This window comes from Microcaecilia unicolor, chromosome 1 (genome assembly GCF_901765095.1).
Source record: "Microcaecilia unicolor chromosome 1, aMicUni1.1, whole genome shotgun sequence".
In the NCBI taxonomy this organism is placed as follows: domain Eukaryota; kingdom Metazoa; phylum Chordata; class Amphibia; order Gymnophiona; family Siphonopidae; genus Microcaecilia; species Microcaecilia unicolor.
This window is the reverse complement of record NC_044031.1, coordinates 139,690,831-139,702,271: the sequence shown is the minus strand read 5'-3', so window position 1 is coordinate 139,702,271 and position 11,441 is coordinate 139,690,831.

The following is an 11,441-nucleotide window of genomic DNA, read 5'->3' as shown; positions in this document are numbered from 1 at the left end:
ATCTAAAATAAGAATAGAGCTTCTAAAATAAGGGCCAAATTGTTAGTTAGAGGGATCAGTTAAACCTCCCCATATTTACAGTACAGGATCAAAATGTTGATGGTTCTGCCACTGATTTTAATGTAATGGTATGGTCAATATTCCCCAGGATGGAAAAATGTGGTGCGTCTTTTTCTTTATTACTATGTTTGTTTTCTTTGTATTCTTTCTAAACTATTTGTATGGCTGTGTGTATATTGTCTGCCTTTTTTCATGAAGTGTTCCTTATCAGAGGTTATCATATAAAAGAACTTGTGATCAATTTCATTGCATTAATATGCACATCTTTTTGCTGCTAGCATAAGGTGTTATTGCAGTTGTATTCAAAGGAGTCTCAAATTGACCTTCATTAATCTTCATGTGGTCTCAGCAGACTAAGTTCCTATTAGTGAGAAGAAGCTTCACAGATTATCTTCAGGGTCGCCAAGGGGGGGGGGGGGGGAGCAAGATTCCTTGGGCCCAGCCTCTAAGGGGGGCCCGGTGCCGGCAAGACTTCCAGAAGCAGGCAGAAGGTTCTGCTCCCTTGGTCTGTCTCTCTTCTGCTCCTGTGTGTCGGGTCCTGGGTTATTGCGTTAACACGATAACCCAGGTCCTGGCAAACAGAAGCAGGAGAGCAACAGGCTGAAAGAGAAGCAGACGCAGGAAGGTAAGGGGCAGCGGTGGCGGCAGCCCAAGTGGGGTGGGAGATGATAGCGGTGGCCCTGCCCTGGGCCAGGCTCTGTCTCTTGGCAGCCCTGATTATCTTAGTCTCTGTAGTATTAGTAATTGTGTGGTTTTAGAGACCCCCCCAGTCTCTGAAAGCAGAATACATTAATGAAATATTAATGATTTAATTGCCTCTATAAACCCTTATTCAAAAGGGGGATGGGCCAGGTATTCTTAATCTTTATGCCTTTCTTGAAGAATGCTGAGACTCTGAACAGAGTGCTTAGCCTCCAAAGAAGTGAGTCCTAGGGATTAATGTCATCTGTGGGTAAATGATCCCCAGAAGTCCTACAAACCAAAGGAATTAGAGGGGGTCAGTGAACTCAGAGTGATGGAGCAAGGATTTGTATCCCTATAGTTCCTTGAGAGGTTCCATGAATTAGGGAAGTTGGAGGAGGTTCAGTGAACACATTATGAAAAGTGGAGTGAATCAAGAAGTCACCAGAATAGAAGACACTGGAGAAGAAAAAGTATCTGATTCGGTAGGAGAATAATACTGGATAGTCTAGGAGAGCAGAAAGGAACTCAGGAAGTCTGAAGATTCCTTGAGGTTTACTATTTGACCTTTTTCCAGATTTTATGTTTTCCCTATTTTTGGCTATGTATTTGATTTTAAGATTCTGTATAGTACAAGCTGGCACTGAATGTCCAGTTTCATTTTAACTGCAGTAGCTGGCATTTTATTTAACTGTTAGCCACCATGGTTAAATATCAGGCCTTCAATTTTGTGACATTGACGCATTGGCACCCTTTTATTAAAGTGCATTAGGTATTTACCTCCTAATGCTATCAAAGTTGCTAAAAATTGCACGAGAAAATATGGGTGTGTGCCCAATTTGTATGTGCAATTTAAATGAATAACATGCCAATTAGAGCCAATAATAAAGCAATTATTAGCACTAATTACATTTAATTGGCATTTACGCATGTAAATTTAGGTGTGGAAATAGGAAGGGCAAGGGTGTAACGGGTGTTCCTACAATTAACAGTGACAACAGAGAAGTGCGAGATAAACCAGGTTATCCAGAGACAAACAAGGAGACTTCAGTTGTTATGGTCTATTTTCCACTTCTCTGTTGTCACTGTTGTTCCTCCATGGGATCTCTATATTCCCCACCTTGGCAGACTTTCACCCTAAAATTAGCATGCATTGTTATATAATAATGGGGATAGATGCCTAATGTAGACATATACATTTGCACCATGTTAAGTGCAGCTTATAGAACAGCGCTTTTTTTCTGCGCTGATTTCTTTTGGTGCCATGTATAGAATCTAGTCCTAAATGCATGAATTGGTGCTAATTAACTGTTACCACACAAATGCAGTAACTGCTTCTTCATTTTTACAATTAGTGTATGCTAACGTGTGCATTAAGGGCATTTTGTACTGGAACAAAACTAGGTGAGACAAGGGTGGAAAATGGACATGGAGTATCTGGCAGTTATCATGCAGCAAGTACCACACGCTAACCATCAATTTTGCAGTTAGCAAGAAAATGCTGGACACACTCCTTAATAGGTGACGTGTTAAATTTGCACTTATCGCACATTAATTTCTTGTGTTAAGGTATGATTACTGCAAAATTTAACACACTTTAGTAAATTGACCCCATTATGCTTTATTTTATTACAAGTAAATACAATTTCCTCTGGTTTAACTGACAGGCAAAATAAAGGCTTCTGTTGGGTTTTTCATTTGGTTTTACAAGTCTTTTGTTGAAGCATTTTTTCACTTTGGATTTTTGTTAAAATAAGGGAAATATTTTTTTGTGATCTATGATTGAAATTTACAATAGTTGAAATTATTGAATTAAGTTGTTAATTGAAATTGTTTTCTTCCTGTTTTCTAAATTCTCAAACTTGCGTGTTGTCTATTAGCCTTGATTTTCTATCTGTTTTAGATTGGTTCCCTTACAATATTTCCTAAGGGAACCAACCTAAAAGTGTTTTGCCCACTGCTCTTCCACATCATCTAGATTTTCCCATCCAGATAACAAGGTTTTGATGTACCCCCTAGTCTTAAGAAAGTTATTTGCTTGAAGTCTAGGGCCCACACCTTTGGATGATCTATCATTGCCTAGTTCGTGATACTGAACCATACCATCCAATGATCTCTGGATCACAGGTGGTCATCCTATATAATAAAAAGCACCTCCAAAGTTCTGAAGCTGACTCCATGGCACTGTGGCAGTGTAGGGTTCGTAAGTCTGTAATTCAGCGTTTCATTGCCTCTCACTGTCCCCACCCTCACCAATCAGACAGAACGGAACTTGGAGGAGGGAAGTGGAGTAGATTGAATCTCTAACAAACAATCATATACAGGGAGGTATGAACATCAGTGGAGGCAAGTGCACAGAACGGAAAGGAAGACAAACATTTAATCACTTTGTCACTCACACACACACACACACACACACACACAATCACTCTGTGTATCTCTCTCTTAAAACACACTGTCACTCTCAGTCTCTCATATGGGCAACTGTATGTTGCATTCTCACGAGTAAGGAGCTCTTCTGATGTGATTGTTAAACTGATTGAAGGGCCTGAACAAGGAAAGCTTTTACCACATTGTAACACAGTTTACACAAAAAATATTGTATATAAAGAAATCTTACACATGTAAACAACAATTATATTCAGAATACAACTGTGGAAACATTAACAGCAGGAACTCATTACATTGCTAGTGCCCGTTTCATTGCATTAAGAAACGGGCCTTTTTTACTAGTCTATTATAATACCAGAAAAAAACTTTCCCATTTGTATGTATCAGGTTCAATATGACTGCTCCTATGTATGCTCCGTTACTGCTTCTCTCAGGGTGTTCCAGGTCTTATTCTGGCATCTTTCTGATATGGAGGGGCATTTTCGAAAGGGACATCCATGTTTTGATATGGACGTCCTCGCAAAATGTCCCAATCTAGGGGCGGGGAAACCCATATTTTCGAAACAAGATGGACGTCCATCTTTCGTTTTGAAAATACCGTCAGGGATGTCCAAATCCTGAAATTTGGTCATCCCTAGATTTGGTCATCCCTAGACTTGGTCGTTTCTGATTTTCGGCAATAATCGAATCCAAGGATGTCCATCTCAGAAACGACTAAATGCAAGCCATTTGGTTGTGGGAGGAGTCAGCATTTGTAGTGCACTGGTCCCCCTGACATGCCAGGACACCAACAGGGCACCCTAGGAGGCACTGCAGTGGACTTCATAAATTGCTCCCAGGTACATAGCTCCCTTACCTTGTGTGCTGAGCCCCCCAAAACCCAACCCCCAACTGTACACCACTACAATAGCCCTTACGGGTAAAGGGGGGCACCTAGATGTGGGTACAGTGGGTTTGTGGTGGGTTTTGGAGGGCTCGCTGTTTCCTCCACAAACATAACAGGTAGGAGGGGTATGGGCCTGGGTCCGCCTGTCTGAAGTGCACTGCAGTACCCACTAAAACTGCTCTTGGGACCTTCATGCGCTGTCATGGACTTGAGTATGACATCTGAGGCTGGCATAGAGGCTAGCAATCAATATTTTTAAAGATGTTTTTTGAGGGTGGGAGGGGGTTAGTGACCACTGGGGGAGTAAGGGTAGGTCATCCCCGATTCTCTCCAGTGCAGTGGCGTACCTAGGGTAGTTGACACCCGGGGCCGCTCATTTTTTAACACCCCCCCCCCCAAATCCAGTACTAGGCATACCGAGAATACAAAACACTCAGGACCTATAGAGCAATTCTACCATACCATAAGCAGTCATTTCTACCAGTCACACAAGGAAAAGGAAAGCATCTTAAACACTACAGTGAGCACTAGAACATCAATTCACCTATTGTAAAACGAAACCAGACAGAACAGTACAGATCGTAGATCCTGCACAGTCAATGCCAACTGAAAGCCATGTCTTTTTCACAAACACAGATACACCCTAATCCACTATAGAATAAGTAATCATAAACTTTCTATTTAGACAAAAATTTAACTGAACCCCCGATGCCAGACTCTGTATACAATGCAACACCACAGAAACAGAAAATGTCCTCTAGTACTATGCAAAATATAAAGACAACAGATGTAAATTTGAAAAAAAACTAACAAATATCAATCACCACTTTACAAAATAACAAATAGAAATAAAACAAATACAGAAAATAAAATAATACCATTTTACTGGACTAATACATTTAGCTTCCAGAGGCCAAAATCTCCTTCCTCAGGTCAGTACAGTATAGTGCTGTTATCCTGACCTGAGGAAGGGGGTTTTGTTCTCTGAAAGTTAAGTCAAAATGTATTAAAATTAGTCCAATAAAAAGATTACCTTATTTACATGTTCTATTTATAAACAACACAGCTACAATACTATATCCTAAAGCAAAATAATAAAAATATATATTTACAGTTTGTTGTCTCTGACTTCTGCTTTCATCTTCTTTTCACTGTCTTCCTTCCATCCAGGATCTGTCTTTGCTCTCTCTCTGCCATCCAGTGTCTGCCCTCTTTAATGTTCCTTCCATCCACTGTCTGCCCTCTCTCTCCCTTCCATCTACCATTTGCCCCAGTCTGCCTTCTTTCTCTCTCCCACTTCCACCCACCATCTGACCTTTCTCTCTGCCCCTTCAATCCGTCTGCCCTCCCTCTCTCATCCATCCAGGGTCTGCCCTCCCTCATGCTCCCCACTTCCTTCCAGGGTCTGTTGTCCCCTCTCTCTCTGCTCCCCCTTTTCAGCCCCCAGTTCCACCTGCCCCTAGTTCCAGCCCCAGCCCACATCTCCCACCAGCCCCCCTTTTCAGCCCCACTATCCCACCAGTCCCCAGCCCTTTTCTCCCATCAGTCCTGAGCTTCAGCCCCCAGCCACTTCTCCCTGTCCCCTTTTCAGCCCCTAGTTTCAACCCCAGCCCTTTTCTCTCATCAGTCCTGAGCTTCAGCCCCAGCCAATTCTCCCTGTCCCCTTTAAAGCCCACAGTTTCAGCCCCTGCCCCGTTTCAGCCCACAGTTCTAGCACTAGCCCCCTTATCCCAAATACCCTCCTTTTCAGCCCCCAGTTCCAGCCCCCTTCATCCACCACATGCTTTGCAACCCCCCTTTTCAGCCCCAGACCCATTCTCCCACCTGCCCCAGGCATGGACCCATTCTCCCTCCTGCCCCCTTGTCGGACCCCAGTTCCAGCTTCAGACCCCTTCTCCCCTCTGAGCACCCCCACCCCTCCACAATCCCCTTCTCCCCTCTCAGCTCCCCTACCCCTCCCCAGTTCCCTTCTCCCCTCTGAGCACCCCCACCCCTCCCCAATCCCCTTCTCCCCTCTGAGCACCCCTCTGAGCTCCCCCACCCCTCCCCAGTTCCCTTCTCCCCTCTGAGAACCCCTCTGAGCTCCCTTGTCCCCTCTGCGAACCCCTCTGAGCTCCCCCACCCCTCCCCAGTTCCCTTCTCCCTTCTGCGGACCCCTCTGAGCTCCCCTCACCCCTCCCCAATTCCCTTCTCCCCTCTGAGCTCCCCCCCCTCCTTCTCCCATCTGAGCCCCCCCCCCTCCATGGAGAGCGACAGAGCCCTCTTCTCCTGCCACCATCCTGCTTTTTGTTTTAAAATCCATGCAGCGACGCAGGCAGCGCCTCGTGTCTGCCCTGCAGTGTGCTGTCAAAAAAGAAAATCGCTTTGCCGGCGTCGGGCCTTCTCTCACTATGTCCCGCCCTCGAGGAAATAGGAAGTTACCTCAAAAGTGGGCAGGACATACCGAGAGAAGGCCCGACGCCGGCAAAGCGATTTTCTTTTTTGACAGCACACTGCAGGGCAGACACGAGGCGCCGCCTGCGTCGCTGCATGGATTTAAAAAAAAAATGCAGGATGGTAGCAGGAGACGACGGAGCACCCCCCCACCCGCCGACACCCGGGGCGGACCGCCCCCACCGCCCCCCCCCCCCTTGGTACGCCACTGCTCCAGTGATCATCTGGTCATTTTGGGCACCTTTTTGTGCTTTGGTTGTAAGAAAAACATGACCAGGTAAAGTCATCCAGGTGTTCGTCATGTACGTCCTTGCTTCTTTCGATTATGGGTCGAGGACATCCAAGTGTTAGGCATGCCCAAGTCCCGCCTTCGCTATGCCTCCGATACGCCCCCTTGAACTTTGGCTGTCCCTGCAATGGAAAGCAGTTGGGGACGTCCAAAATCGACTTTCGATTATACCGATTTGGATGTCCCTGTGAGAAGGACGCCCATCTTGCGATTTATGAGCCCGATGGTGATCCACAATCTCTGTGGATTACTATGTCAGGAAGATGCAAGAATAAGGCACCATGTCTTTTTACACTTGACAAAGCAGCACTAGTGGAATTTGCAGTGGAATCATTCTACCTGGATGGTCTTGAACTGGTCATAGCCCCTCCCATAACACATGAGCTCACAGCTATAACCTTCCTGTGGTACCCAGTGAGCCAGCGGTCTGATTGTGCAGAGAGTAATCAGGGCTCTGGTCGATATAGATCAGATGCTCTTTGCTAGGGATGTTAAAACAACTGTCGACCAGCTTCAGCTTTTTCTTATGGTTGAGCCTCACGGCAACAGTGCTATCATACTTTTCCTTCAGATGCTCCCCTACCTTGTGAAAGCCAGCCAGTTGTAGCTAGCAGGTCTTCAAGCTACAGAATCCCGAGACACCGTGATACTTGCAAGCCACATCTGTGAGTTTGTATACTGCCTAGATGTTGTTGACTTTTGAAGCAGGTGCTTGGACGCATCATCTCTTCTTTTTAAAGTTTTTCAATATAATCTTTTTGTTTACCCTGGTGTTGGTATTGGATTGATCCTCCCGCCCTCTTTCTTTTCCATTTTGGCTTTTGCTTTAGGGGAATATTTTTGTGTTGCTTCCATTACCAGTTTCCTGCAAAGAAACCAGGATCTTCCTACTTCTAGATGGCAAAGCAGTTAAATGTCCCAATTAACCATCCAGCAGATCAAAATCACTTATTAATAGCAGCTCCCTTTCCTCCATACATTTCTTCTGTTTGCAGAGTAGGTCTGTATATCAGTATGAAAAGATGTTCCAGTCTTTTTTTTCCAAATTAATCTATGGTGCTTTCTCTTTATATCATAAGCCCTTCAGTTTTGTTGTTTTAATAATATATTTTATGTATAGCACTACTTCTCCTCCATCTCCTACACTGTCTTTCCTGAATAGACTAGCCCAGTATAACTACATATCAGTCATGATTTTCCATGTACCTTGTCTCCTTGACCACTACTACTACTACTACTATTTAGCATTTCTATAGCGCTACAAGGCATACGCAGCGCTGTACAAACATAGAAGAAAGACAGTCCCTGCTCAAAGAGCTTACAATCTAATAGACAAAAAATAAATAAAGTAAGCAAATCAAATCAATTAATGTGAACGGGAAGGAAGAGAGGAGGGTAGGTGGAGGCGAGTGGTTACAAGTGGTTACGACCACCACTAAATACAAGTCATCCTCTTCAATAAATGTTTCTAGAGCCAGGACTGTATTTTCCATGCTAGGGGCATAAGCACGTATATATTTCAGGTGTTGCCTCTTTCCTCTTTCTGCACAAGTGTTTAGTGTTTCATGTACCTGAGGGCTATTACTTATCTGAGGGCTTTTTCCACCCTTCCAAAAATACAATAAAGTCCTTCTCAGTAGGATAACAAGTTTATTCTGAAAGATGCTTCACTCCTTTGATAAGTGGATACAATGTCTGTTCAGCAGACCCTGGAATATCATCTCATGGTCCAGGAAACCAAAATGTTCTTGCAGACATCAGTTATGCAGCTCTGTATTTCCCCCCAGAATTCAAGCTTTTTGCTTTGGCCATTATCCTCACAGAGAGAATTGAAAAGAATACCATCTGTGCATCCATCTGCTTTACCTGCTCTCCCAGAGCCTTGAATGTCACTTCTGATATGTTCGAAGGGCTACCTAGTAGTATGATTCATGCCAACATGATGAGCAGCATTGGATAATAATCAGTGGGCTTGATGAGACTTGGCAATCTCTCCATAATGTCTTGGAGCTTAGTATTTGGTAGACAAAACTCCTCCAGGGACATATGGTGGCTGGTGCACTTTTTCATTTTACAGTATGATGACATACTGAAATTGAATTCAGAGTATACAAAGGCACTTAGAAACAGGAGTATCGTGACCTTAAAATAAGCTTTCTTGGAAAATTGATAAAAGTGATGCAGTCCATGTTTACTGTGTCAATAACAATAGTAATACCTCAGACTTTGAGAACATTTTTGGTATCCAAGTCATATGTATATGAACACTTATCACAATGACAATCTAATTGTTAGGAAGTAGTGTACTGTGGCCTTCTTCTATCAGAGTTGCTCCATGTCATCAGAGACAGATTTTTAAAATTGCAAATAAATATACTTTAGACATTAGACAGAGTGGAAAGAGATATGCGAGAGAGAGAGAGAGAGAGAGAGAGAGAGAGAGAGAGAGAGAGAGAGAGAGAGAGAGAGAGAGAGGCTCAGTTTCAAAACAGAAAAAGCATCCAAAAAAGCACCACAAAGTAGCAGATGGACATTTTTTTGCCAAAATGTCCAAACTGCTATTTTCAAAGCCCATTTTAAAGATGGTTTTCTATGCAGCTCGTATGCAGTGCATCCAAATCACAAGAGGGCGTGTTGGGAACTTTGAGGTTTTTCTGCTATAATGGAATTCAGCAAAAATATCTGGGGCTAAAAGTTGACATTTTGGTCTAGACCTGTTTCAATCATGACTAAGTTACAAAAAAAAAAAAAAATACTCTAAATGACCAAATGACCACTGGAAGGATTAAGGCATGACACCCCTTACTCTCCCACCCCCACAATGATGTTAAAGAAATACTACATACCAGTTTCTATGACAGCTTCAGATGTTATGGCCAATGAGAGCAGCAAGCAGGTCCCTGGAGTAGCCTAGTGATTGGTGCAGTGCATCGGTGCAGTGCACTGTAGAGAAGGGGACCCAGGCCCATATCCCACTCTGTTACACTTGTGATGGAAAGTGTGATCCCTGTAAAACCCACCAAAAACCTACTGTACCCACATATAGGTGCCTTCTTCAACCATAAGTGCTATTATAGAACTGTACAGTGGAGGGCAGTAGGATTTGGGTGGGTTTTGGAGAGCTCAGAGGACAGGCCAGGATGAACAGATGGATATAGAAATGTTATCAGAAATTAGGAAGGTTAACAAACTGAGGAACACAATAATAATGGGTGATTTCAATTACCCTGATATTGACTGGATAAATATAACATCAAAGCATGCTAGAGAGGTAAAATTCCTTGACGAAATCAAGGACTGCTTTATGGAGCAGCTGGTATAGGAGCCAAGAAGAGGAGGAAATATTTAAACCTTGTCCTTAGTTGAGTGCATGATCTGGTGCAGGAGGTAATGGTGATGGGGCCACTTGATAACAGTGATCATAATATGATCAAATTTGATATCGGCTTTGGAGTAAATACACACAAGAAATCCAGTATGTTAGCATTTAACTTTCAAAAAGGAGACTATGATAAAATGAGAAGAATGGTGAAAATAAACTTAGAGGAACAGCTGTGAAGGTCAAAAATTTACATCAGGCATGGATGCTGTTTAAAAATACCATCCTGGAAGCCCAGGCCAAATATATTCCATGTATTAAAAAAGGAGGAAGGAAGACCAAACAACAGCCAACATGGTTAAAAAATGAGGTGAAGGAAGCTACTAGAGCTAAAAGAAATCCTTCAGAAAATTAAAGAAGGATCTGACTGAAAATAATAAGAAACAGCATAAGGAATGGCAAGTCAAATGCAAAGTGCTGCTAAGGAAGGCAAAGAAGGATTTTGAAAAAAGATGGCATTGGAGGCAAAAACATAGTAAAATTTATTTTTAGGTATATTCAAAGCAAGAAGCTGACAAAAGAATCAGTTGGACCGCTAAATGACCAAGGGGTAAAAGGGGCAATCAGGGAAGACAAAGCCATAGTAGAGAGATTAAATGAATTCTTTGCTTTGGTCTTCACTGAGGAGGATTTGGGAGAGATACCAGTGCCAGAAAAGGTATTCAAAGCTGTTGAGTCAGAGAAACTTAATTAATTCTCTGTAAACCTGGAGGATGTAATGGGGCAGTTCGACAAACTGAAGAGTAGCTAATAGCCTGGACCGGATGGTGTTCATCCCAGAGTACTGATAGAATTGAAAAATGAACTTGCAGAGCTCTTGTTAGTAATATGTAATTTATCTTTAAAATCAAGCATTGTACCAGAAGATTGGAGGGTGGCCAATGTAATGCAGATGTTTAAAAAAGTTTCCAGAGGTGATCCATGAAATTATAGACCGGTGAGCCTGACATCGGTGCCAAGTCTATTATAAAGAGCAAAATTACAGAGCATATTCAAAAGCATGGATTAATGAGACAAAGCCAACATGGATTTCATGAAGAAAAATCTTGCCTCACCAATCTATTACATTTCTTGGAAGGGGTGAACAAACATGTGGATAAAAGTGAGCCAGTTGATATTGTGCATTTGGATTTTCAAAAGGCATTTGATAAAGTACCTCATGAAAGACTCCAGAGGAAATTGGAGAGTCACGTGATAGGAGGTAGTGTACTATTGTGGATTAAAAAATGGTTAAAAGATAGAAAACAGAGAGTAGGGTTAAATGATCAGTATTCTCAATAGAGAAGAGTAGATAGTGGGGTTCCACAGGTGTCTGTGCTGGG